We start from the raw sequence: 12,309 nt of genomic DNA, 5'->3' as shown, positions 1-12,309 counted from the left end.
AATCATTCCATCTAATTTTCAGTTGATGATCTGCCCACGGAAGGCCTCGCAAATTGCTTCATTTGAGTTCATATACACCACGTGTAAAGTTTCTGAGTGTTTGTGTTTCATCCATCCCGCTGTGTTATATGGGCAAGGTTCATCCATTTTGCGAGAATATTTTAGTCCACAGCTTAAAACTGAGGCAGATCGAACACTCAAGTGGACCATATCACATACAGGATAGGGACAATGCGCCTACCATTAAAACTTACTTAGGGCCTATTATGGTGTTTATTTGCCATCCAACATGTCCATAAAGTCACACATGCCTGGATGAAAGTAAAATATAAACATCTAACTTAATCAAAAACTTATACATTGGATTAACGGAAAACATAAAGTCTTCAATGATAGCATTGGATGAAGGGAAAACATAAATATTATATTGGTACAAAACTTGCACTTAAGAAGTTTTCAACTGCATATGTTCAATCCTTATTGGCTTAGTGGTGTGCTCCACTTGAACTTTGGATCCATTTCATTTTTTGTTCATGCCCTAAAATGATCCAGCGAGATGAATGAATGGTGTGCATATAATACACATTATGGTGGAGCTAACAAAGCTTATGGCATCAACAAAGTACAACCTCAGTGCAGTGTTCTACACTCCACAATCCGAATTGTACAGGATGCCACTCTTCCGGAAAGCTGAGCATCTCCCTGGTCAAGTTAGGGCATGAGATGAAAAGATAAAATAAATCAGTCCAGAACTCAAGCAAGGTTGCATTATTGAAAGCAACGGAGAAGGAAATTTCCACCATGGTAGTGAGAAGGAAATGCCCACTGTGGTAGCCTACAAGGTGCCTCGCATGGAGCTGATATGGGGAGCGTATTAAACCATTGTCTCCTATGGTATGATTCAATTTAGAATTGGATTTGATTTCTTTTTGGGCTCATGATCTAAAATGAACTGGTAAAATAGATGAACAATGTGGACGTAGAATACATGCACGAAGGTGGACTCTATATTACTAGAGACGAAGTTTCCTGTCATGAGCTCTGTGGGACCCACTCTAATACATATCTTTTATCCATCTCGTCCATTCACTTTGACAAATAATTTTAGGCATCAATCCAAGACGAAATAAATCGAAGGCTCAAGTGAACCACACTCCAAGATGCGGTGGGTATTGAAAGCCTACAGTTGAAAACTTCTCGGTCACGGCGGTATGAACAGGATGGAAATAAACTTCTATGGTGTGGTCCACTTGAGCCTTCCATTTGCCTTTTTTATTGGGCTCATCCCTGGATGATTTTTCAAAATATATGGGCAGTCTCAGCTGACCCCACAGTGCCCTTGATATGAGTCATGATAGTCCGTCTCTATCCAGGTCACCAAACCGCGTCCGTTTGAATGCCTTCGGAACCGTTTAACCTTGTTCCCCTTGAGAAGAGCATATATCACTTTAATCCAAAAGTTAGGGTGCCCTACTTAGTTTTGGATTTTGACTCATTTCGTTTTGTACTGGGAAGAGCAGTGTAACCGATGGGTGAAGTTGATGTCATGCGGAGCCAATTAGGGGAGCTGGGTAGGACTCCTGACTGTGGGGCTCACAGTGATGTATATGACTTAAATTCACACTGTCCAACCATTTACAACAGGGCATGATACCAAAAATGAAGCATGCCCAAATTTTACATGGACTACACAACATGAAACAATCATGATTGAATCTCTACCATTAAAAACTCCATGAAGTCCACCCAAATGTTTATTTGCCATATAACCGGTTGATAAGGTGACAAAGACTTGTAGAAGAGACCACACAAATATCATTTTGATCCAAAGCTTTTGTGGCCCACGAGAAGTTTTTAATAGTCAATTACTATTGTTTATGGTACAATGGTTCATCCGAGTTTTGTATCAACTTCATTTTTGGATTATACTCTAAAATGATTTATCAATACAGATGGACTGCGTGATGTAGTGACATGCATCAAGGTGGGCCCCACAGTCAGGGGCACACGCACCCCGATGGATGCGAGGATCCACCAATGCCGCGCCCGATGTCATGGGGACATCCCACTCGGCTTATGCCTACGGTAGCTTCCTTCAAGGGGAAGGGGATGGGGATTGCGTGGTGAGTAACTCACTAAGCTCAGCGTACTGACTAAACTCTGTAAGGTCCACCATGATTTATGTATTTTATCTGTGCTATCCATCCATTTTACTAGATAATTTTACAGATTGAGCTCAAAAATAAAGTACATACAATGTTCAAATGAACCACACTACAGGAAACAGTTGAATTGAACATCTACAATTGAAAAAAATCTTGAGGGCCACAGAAGTTTTGGATCAAGATGTATGATCTTATAAACAGGTTGGATGACAAATAAACATCACTGTAGAGCCTAGCAAAGTTTCAACTGTGGAAATCGTTATCCCCAATGTTTCCTGTGATATGATCCACTTGATCTTTGGATATGAATCAATTTTGTGCTAAATCCCTTAAATTAGATGGAAAAACGGATGAACAGACTAGCCAGATGTGTGGGCCAAATAAAGCATACAGTGATAGTGCCCTTCCTGATGAACGGTATCTCATGCACGCGTCTTGCGGGCACATACTTTCTGGGAGTAGGATTCTAACACTACTAGCGTCGTTCTTCCGCACCAAACTTTAAGGTAGCACACGTGCCACGTTTATGCGGGATCAGGCGAGCAGCACATGCACGGATGCACATCTGATTTAAACAGGTGGTTTTCATTTTGTTTCTAGCCGTCCGTTCTTCGTACAACAATGACCCAAAATTTGATGTTATTGGTCACACGTGCATGGAGATTTTGACCGGCTCCTCCTTCCCAACATTGGATGGCATGCATGTCAGAAATTTTGACCATTCATCTGGTTGTATATGCTGTGAATTTAGCCTGGGCCAAAAGATAATATATAGCAGTACACCTCAGTGACAGTGGGAAGGAGGCTCGTTGTGGTAGCTGTGACGTGGGGCCTCACGTTGTATCAAAAGTCAAAACCGCCCTCCACACCACACGTACCTTAACCACTCCCATGTCATGCGAGGTCTAAATGATGCCTATTGTGTTTGAGATTTAAGGCTCTTCATTAAACTAATTAGGTTAGCGTGTTAATTAGAGGCATTTCATGAACATTTGATTGGAGGCCTCGCTGAAGAATTACACTCGATTGTATTAGGTTAAAAGTGGTTGGAACCACCATTACTAGCCAGACAAGTAAGTAGATGTTTGGTGGAGATAATTAAGGTTATTGGTCTTGTGTGGTCCACCATAAATGGAATATACCTTAAAATCTCCCTGAATATAGGGATCCCAAGCTTTTCATTTGTGGCCTACACAGACAAATAAAAAGATATACACCAATGGTCCAAATTCAAGCATAAAGATTCCCAAGATTGATCTCTTGGTCCTAAAATAATGGAACATTATAAGGGCACAAGTCTAACCTAGATCATGTATGCTAGAAAAGGAAGAACCTCTGATCCCTAAAGATAATATCATGTTGCAGGAGGCAGTGCATGAAGAGCATATGGTTGAAAATGTTGGCCTATTTGACTCGGTTTTGCCCAAGTTGTCCATTTTATATTGAGATCGAGATGATTCATACACATTATTTGTAGATTTTTCCATATTTGAAGACCTCAATGAGGCGCAATCCTAGGCATAAGACGTTTTGGTTGAATGTCAGTCTTTTGTAATTTTCTACTTTTCGCATGTGTGTGTGCGCGTATACATGTGTTTGAAAAAGAGAGAGAGAGAGAGAGAGAGAGAGAGAGAGAGAGCTCTTAATTATCACGAGTCTTCCCTCCCTCACTATCGATGTGGGCAATTTCTCACAAGTTTGTTTGATAGGACAACCTTAACCTTTTGAATTGCTGCCTGGAGTTGATGATGATGGTTAAGAAGAGAAATGCATTAGTGGTTCAGATTCAATGGGAAAAGGTCCTACAATTGATCATTGTCCAATCATCCGAGTTTAGGACCAGTGATAAACTTGCAGGTCACCAAATCCCTTAACGATGATGACCCTTTTTTAAATTTAAAAAAAAAAGGTGAGCATGGTTAATGCCCATGCTTCAACTTGGGAGGAAGTGTACTTTGGGCCTTTTCTGTTTGGATCCGTGGATAAACATTTGAGGAATTAAAAATTTATTTTCTTTTATTAATTTTTCAACGATATTTTTCTGATTTTTATCTTTTCTTTTCTTTTCTTTTCAAGTCTATCGTTTTGTATAAAGGATTTTTTCAAAAATTGTACTTAAACATAGAATGTGATATGCGTGTGTTCAAGATGAATTGTGGCACCAGTTACCTTATAACACATGATGCATTGTCATAACTAAGACACTAGCATAGCTAATGGCACATGCTGCACATTTGGTATGTTGACAAGTGTGGTACATGTGAAGCCTTTAAAAGATGAATTTTGTCACATCTGGCACAATAACACGTAATATATTTGCACATGTGAGGTGCTTGAAGATGAGGGTGGCACATTGCACATATGCAAGTTTACTTTGTTTTAAAATGGATTGGACATGTGTGGCATAATGGCACATGTGGAGCACTAGAATAGGTGTTTGCACATATGGGGCACATAAAGGTACTTAGTGGTATATGTTGCCTATGCCACATAATTGTTATAAAATAAAGTGATTTCATAAAATATATACAAAATATATAAAAAGTTTTTGTAAAAAAGCTTTTGTGGGTTTTTTGAGAATAGTCTCACATGGGAAAGGGAAAGGAACTTTTTGTGGTTTAAATGAAAACAGTGGAGTACTATAATATTTCTAGTGTGTAGCACTGGAACACCCGCGCGCAGAGGTTCTGTCACGGGCTCGGTGTGGGCATGGGTGTCACGCCCCAAACTCGGAAACCGGGCTCACAAAATTTTCAATCGCCGAATCCGGTGCTGACAGCCTCCGTAGTACTCCATTCTCGGCTCCCAACGCGCATGCGCCAGATTCCGATCCTAGGATCCTACAATGAGGATTTTCAGTATGATTTTTTTTTTGTATGGAGCATAACCACAAGTTTACCCAAATCACAAAGGCAACATCATCATCACATATTCACTAATATAAATATTTGAATACAATACTGAAAGGAAATACATATGTCAAAAATCAAAACTCCAGAAGACCGCTATACGCTCCAAGCTCAACGCTGCTGCAACCTAACGCCACCTGCACGTATCTATCGTGCATAAGCTTATAGAAAGTTCAGAGGGTGGTGAAAGTGTGTGTAAGGTAAGTGCCAATTATATAATAAAGCTCATAAATTATACACCATCGGAATAAGCAGAAATACTGACAAGATCATGAATCATACAATATCAGAGTAATGCAAAAATATGCGGTAAGTCCATGAATGCTATCAGCTGTACCAAAGCTATGTGATGCAAGGCATGAATGCTATCGGTCATACCAAGGCCATACAATGCGAAACATAAAAAGACAATAACAGATGTTGAAGATGCAATGCAATATGCAAATCCTTACGAGCCATGAATACCATCAACCTCATCTAGGCTATATAAGTACAAAAACATAGTAACCAAAAATGATAAGTATTGCAGATGCAATGTAATATGCAGTGCGAATGAAATGACCATATTGGAATGTGAAGTCGGGATGATAGTACGTAGTATCGTAGGCTACGGGGTCCACCACAAGGGACTTCTATCCAAACTAGTTTCATACCTAAATTTGGATAGTCCGACTCAATGTGGTAAACTCCTGATCTCAGGTTAGTCGCGCGCCCAATCGAAATCCTGACCATGTGAAGGTACACGTGACAAATAGTTACGCACCACCAGCCCGAGTGGATAGTGAATGAATGAATATGCAATTCCTGCTCAATAAGTCCACATATTAGTACGGTTGCTCTCTGGAAAAATCACCGGGGTCTATTACACTTGACACCGACTGCCTTCTCCTTAGTTGCACAGCCCAGCGAGCAGAATAGACCTCACTATCTGCCTAACCAGTAGTCTGCCAATACCTACCCGGCTCGTCGATAGCGGACCCATTTACGAGCTGGTCATATTCAACCTAGCTTATAGCCCCCTCACTCGGGCGAATAAGGTCACACCCTCTCCCAATCGACCACGACATAGTGGGAGACGCGGCCTACTGGTATTCGGCACTAGGGCGCTCATGTTCCACTCGGTCTAGACATTGGGGCACCTCCTAGCCTCAGAGATTCTGAAATTCTCACCCAAGGACATCCTAAGTGCCCACAGTGCTAGAACCAAGTATTTTCGGTGTTCCATTTAGTCATCCACGATGTGCCTATTGAGGCTACGACCCTAATGTCGTTAGGGCGTACAATGATCAAGTCACACATATGCGAGATGCATGAGTCATACCGTACAATCATGTAGTAATCTCGCGCGTACCATGCGCTCATGTGGGGCGCTCCGTCTCATAAGGAGTCCCGTAAATGTCTCAGCCCAACGGCTTATGCTATGATCAAACATTCCTCATATCAAGCATACATATGATGCATATGGCATGATGCATGGAATTATACTAAGCATGTTATAAAGTGATGAACTATCATCGCAACGAAGATGGGCCTAGACGGCCTACACGTACAAGTATGGGCCTATCAATGGGCCCTAAGGAGAGCGACAATGCAGACATTTAACCAACATCATCCTTATAATGTGGACGTCAAACTAACATTGCTCCCTAGGCACGGCCCGCCATAAACATCATTACATAAACCATAGTGAAATCACATTACAATGGGCCTTATGTACATCCCATTGGGCCTCAACCCATGGGCCTCCAATACATCAAATGGCCCTCATAAATATCAAGGTGGGCCTCCTCAAATGGGCCTTAACCCATGGGCCTCCAATTACATCACAATGGCCTTCAACCCATAGGCCCTAATACATCACAATGAGCCTTCACCCATGGGCTCCAAAATACATGATAGGTGGGCCTTGCACCTGGGCCTTAAAATGCACAACAGGTGGGCCCTGCTCATGGGTCAAAGATACATCCCGATGAGTCACATGTATATCAAAGTGGGCCCCTCAATTGGGCCACAAAAATACATCAAAGTGGGCCTGACGGATGGGCCATAAAGTACATCAAGGTGGGCCTCACAGATGGCCACAAAACACATCAAAGTGGGCCTCAATAGATGCTCATATCACAGAGTGACCCGCCGTGATGTGTTTGAGATCCAACCAATTCATAAGTTAACATAGAGTTAGATGAAGTGGAAGCAAAATATATGCTTAATTGGAAGCTAACGTGGCTCCTAAGAAGTTTGAACGGTGGATATCATTGTCCCCACTATTTTCAATGATGGGGTCCACTTGAGCCTTAGATCTGACTCATTGTTAGTCTCAAGCCTATTAAGACAAGCTCGCCAAGTGGTTAGACAGTTTGGATGCAACACATGCATCAAGGGTGGGGTCCACATAAACTATGGATCTGATTCAGTCTTTAGGTCATGCCATCAAATGAGCTTTCAAAGGGGCTGGATGGCTTGGATGCATCACATGCATCATGGTGGGGGTCCACATGAAGGCCCATCATCAAGTATATATTATATATAACATAATATATAATCTATATATGATATATATAATATATACAATATTATATCTAATGTAATATATATATATACACACACACACACACCGCGCACACACACACACACTGTCCCACACGTGGGGCTGGGTCCCACTGTCCAGTGTGGACAGTGTGGATAGAACACATAAATCAAGGAGGGGTTCTACCGTCCACGGTCAGTGGACGGTGGGAATGAAACACATACATCTCTGTGGGTCCCACATGGGCCCACCACAATGTTTATTTGACATCCAACCGTTGATAAGGTCGCACGGACCTGGCTGAATAGGAAAAATAAATTTCATCTTAATCCAAAACTTCTGTGGCCCAGAAAAGGGGTTTCAAGGGCAGACGTTCAATCCCACTGTTTCCTCTGATGCGAGCCACCTGAGCTTTAGATGTGGCTGATTTTTGGAAGGAGCCCACTTCAAGCAGGGGCCCACCTAATGAATGGTTTGGATGACATATACACATCATGGTGGGGCCCACGGCTGGGACGGTGGGTCCCTGCTCATTTGCCCACCAGCAGCAGGCGCTGCCTGCGCCTCTGATAGCAGCAGCAGCAATGCTGCTGCATGTATATATTATTATTATTATTTTAAACCGATTTTTCTGAGGTTTTTCACGTGTGGGGCTGGCATCAGGCGAATCCACCCCACCCACTGGTTCCCATAGCTCGAGACAAGCCAAACAAGCCCGATATCTAATATTTTTTGGTGTATAAAAACGACAAGATGGTTTTTCAACGGTAGAAACTACTGTTTTCTATGTTATGGCCCACCAGAAAGTCGAATTGGCCCTATTTTTTGGCTCAACGCCTAAAATAATATAAGGAATGGAATGGACGACTTGGATTAAAAACATACATCAAGGTGGTGCCTACATGGACCGCCCTCTCTAAGGCTTGATAACCAAGCTAATATTTTTGTTTTCCCCAGTTAACGTCCAGACGCTAAACGGTTCTGGACTTAACAAATGCATGTAAGGTGGGCCCTGCTTAGGTGGGCCACCACATGGCTGGGTGGTGTGGAACAAGACATATAAAGTGGGACCCACCTATAGATGGCTTGGATAAAATACATGCTTTATGGTGGGGTCCATTCAAGTGGGCCACACGGCCACCTCATCACACAAAAAAATAAATAAATAAAAAGAGAGGAGAGAGAGAGAGAGAGATAGAGGGACATGTGTGATGGAGGGACCCCAGCACTATGGGCCCTCCGTTTCAAGCATCCAATCATACATCAAGTGGGTCCCATTGCATGTGGGCCCACCAAATCAAAGATCAACGGTGGAGATCCCTTCTCCACTAAGATGTAAGGTCTAGATGACCCCTTTTTAGACTAGAAAGTAAACATCATGATGGGGTCCATGGAGAATGGCCCCATCATGGAATTATAATAAAATCAATGTGGGCCATCGGCCATATCTAGGGTCCCAAGAGAGATCCATACCATCGATCGGTAGACCTCACTTGGCCCATCATAAGAACATGACAATCTAGCCTATAGAAGCACCCACCGTTCGATCTTCTCGGTCCGTTAAAATACCGGTCTCCTTGTGCTTCACTTTGATGGAGAGGATGAGAAATGAAGGACTAGGATGATGAATTTTTGGGATGAAAAATGGGCCACACACATGCACTTTTCTCTTATGGAAGAGCTTGGTCGTGCATTTTTTTGCTAGCTTGGGAGTTGTGTTGAGAAATGAGAGAGAGAGAGAGAAAGGGTTGTAAGAGAAGTGAGGGATGGGTGTGATAGGTGAAAGGGTGAGTGATGTGTGATGTGTACTTGACATGTATGGTTGTGTAAGAGAGAGGGTGAGAGAGAGTTGACTTAGTAGTTGCTTGACTTATGGAGAAAGAAAGCATGGGTTGCTTTGTACTTAACATGAGGTGATTGATTGATTGATTGATGGAACATATTATAGAGATTCTCTTGTGATCGCAAAAGCGCAGCGTCTCTTCGAAATAAACACCGGCCCACATCTTCCTATTAGGGTATCGGATCGGTATGCAAGACACGGCATTAGAACCGCGGCGACGGTGCAGTCGCAATGATATAAGTATCGTATTAAGCCCACTCAAATCTATAGGATACGACTTAGGGTCGCGCGCAAATATCGATTATACGTCGCAGGTTGTCGGAATTTGACGGGAAGGATCGCGGGAGTCGACAGAACAGTATGGACTAGGATACGGGTCTTACAATGGGCATGTGAGGCAGTGTGGCTGTAGAGGCGTTAGTGGCGCACTTTGCACTTCGCACAGGGGCGCTCCCTTCGCGAACCGGAGCGAGACAGGTGTGAGTTACAGTGCGACTAACTGGCTAAATAGGATGGTTGGCTGAAGAGAAGACTAGAGGATTGAATGAGAGTCCTCCGGTATATATAGAGAGGCTAAAAAGAGCTGTGTAGTAGATTTGTAATAGTTGTGCCATTAGTGCAGAGACCAACTGTAACTGCTCATGAGTAGCTCAGCAGCTAGAAAACGGCTAGTTTTTCAACAGCTAGAAATAGCTTAATGGGAGTTATTTTCTTGAACCATAACCCCCCATCTACCACAGCCTATATAAACAGGGTCTAGATGGGATTCCAAACCATCTCTCAACCCACTTCAGAAGACTCATACGAACTAAGACAGCCACTCCTCTCCTATACTCTAGTGAATTCAGCAAGATAGTAAGCTTGAACCATTGATTGAAGAACAGACCAGCGGTGTGGTCTAAAACGGTTCAACTGAACCAATGGCTAAAGAACTGACCAGTGCAGTGGTCTAAATCACATATTCTATTCTCTTCTCTTTTCTCTTTTGGGATTTTTCTTTTATTGTAATTCTACCAGACAGTGTATAACAGAGTTACATTAGTGGGCCTTCGTGTTTGCTGAATGCAGACCCACACCAGTCTCGTCGTATCCTATAAGTGGTTTGCCTGTAACATATCAGCAAAGTCAATCTTTTTGAGTAGGGGCAAATAACGCTTTAAGGACAGCGTCTCAGACGTGCTTCAACCTATCCTTAGTTTAGATCACCTTAATTTTTCCGGTTCCATATTTCACAGAAATATTATTATTCTGTATAATTTCCAACAGTCTTAAAGCGTTATTTTATGGAAGCCAACAGTGTTTCATCCATCAAGTTGATGAATTGGGACTTGATACGTCTTGATTGGTTCAATAGAACTAATTTTACAAGATGGTAAGACAAGCTCAAATTTCTTCTAACGACGCTGAAGATCTACTACATATTAGATGTAAATCTGCAAACACTACCTGAAGCATCCGACAAAGATACACCTGAATAGGTGCCTGCCTGCACCAAACAAGCTGAAGACGAACTCTTATATCGAAGACACATTCTGAACGCGCTCTCTAACCGCTTGTACGATCTGTACCAACAGACGTCATCAGCAAAGGAGATCTGGTCCGCTCAGGAGTTCAAATACAAGGCTGAAGAAAAAGGTACCAATAAATTTTTCATCGCCAGGTATTTTGACTTCAACATATTAGATAACAAACCACTGCTACCCTAAATCTAAGAACTACAGCTAATAGTAAACAAAATCAAAGCTATCAAAATTGATCTTCCCGAATCATTCCAAGTCGGGGCTATAATCGCTAAATGCCACCGATGTGGAAAAACTATAGAAAAAATTTGTTGCTTAAAACTGAGGACTACACACTGGAACAAATCTAAAAATACCTCAAAATTGAGAAACAATCTCATAACCGCGACAGAAAGAATGATAACGGGAATGCCTCGTTCAAGGTACATGCAGTAGAGAACACTAATAACAAGAATCCCAAGAAGGACGATTCCCTGAATCTCAATAAAGGGAAATTCAAGAAAAATGCCCAAAAGAATAACAAAAAGTTCAAAGGCTCATGCCATGTCTATGGAAAAATCGGGCACTATGCTCGAGTATGCCGATATCGCAAATCTAAAAAAGAGGCAAGTGTAATAGAAGAATGTGATATTGTGGCTATGATCACTGAGGTGAATATTATCCAAGGTAAAGTTTCAGGTTGGTGGTATGATACTACCACTACAGTACATATGTGCTACGACAAATCAGCCTTCAAAACCTATGAGGAATTGACCGATGGTCAAGAAGTCCAAATGGGTAATGAAGTCCGATCGAAGGTCGTCGGCAAAGGAACTGTCGAACTGATATTCACCTCTGAAAAAAAAGTGACTCTGACTAATGTACTGTACGTCTTAGACATGAGACGAAACTTAATTTCTGGGGATCTTCTGAGTAAACAAGGCATAAGGGTGGTGTTCGAGTCAGGAAAACTGATTCTGTCCAATAATAGAAATTTTTTCGAAAAGGAATATTCTTGTAACGGGATGGTTAAATTTTCTCTAAATGAAAGTTGCATTTCTGCGTATATGGTTGAATCCGCTGGATTGTGGCATGATAGACTAGCCCATATAAGGTATACTACCTTGAAGTTCATGGCTAAGAATGGTTTAATCTCATACACAGATAATGAAACCGATAAATGTGAAGTATGCATACAATCCAAAATGACGAAGAAACCTTTTCCAAGTGTTGAAAGATCGTTTCAAATATTGGATCTTGTACATAGTGATATATGTGAGTTAAACAACATTCTTACTCATGAAGGCAAAAGGTATTTCATAACCTTTATTGATGATTACTCTAAATATGTGTATGTGTACCTATT

Source organism: Magnolia sinica, chromosome 3 (assembly GCF_029962835.1).
Source record: "Magnolia sinica isolate HGM2019 chromosome 3, MsV1, whole genome shotgun sequence".
NCBI classification, from domain to species: Eukaryota; Viridiplantae; Streptophyta; class Magnoliopsida; order Magnoliales; family Magnoliaceae; genus Magnolia; species Magnolia sinica.
The sequence above is the reverse complement of the archived record's forward strand: the minus strand, read 5'-3'. Positions refer to the sequence as shown.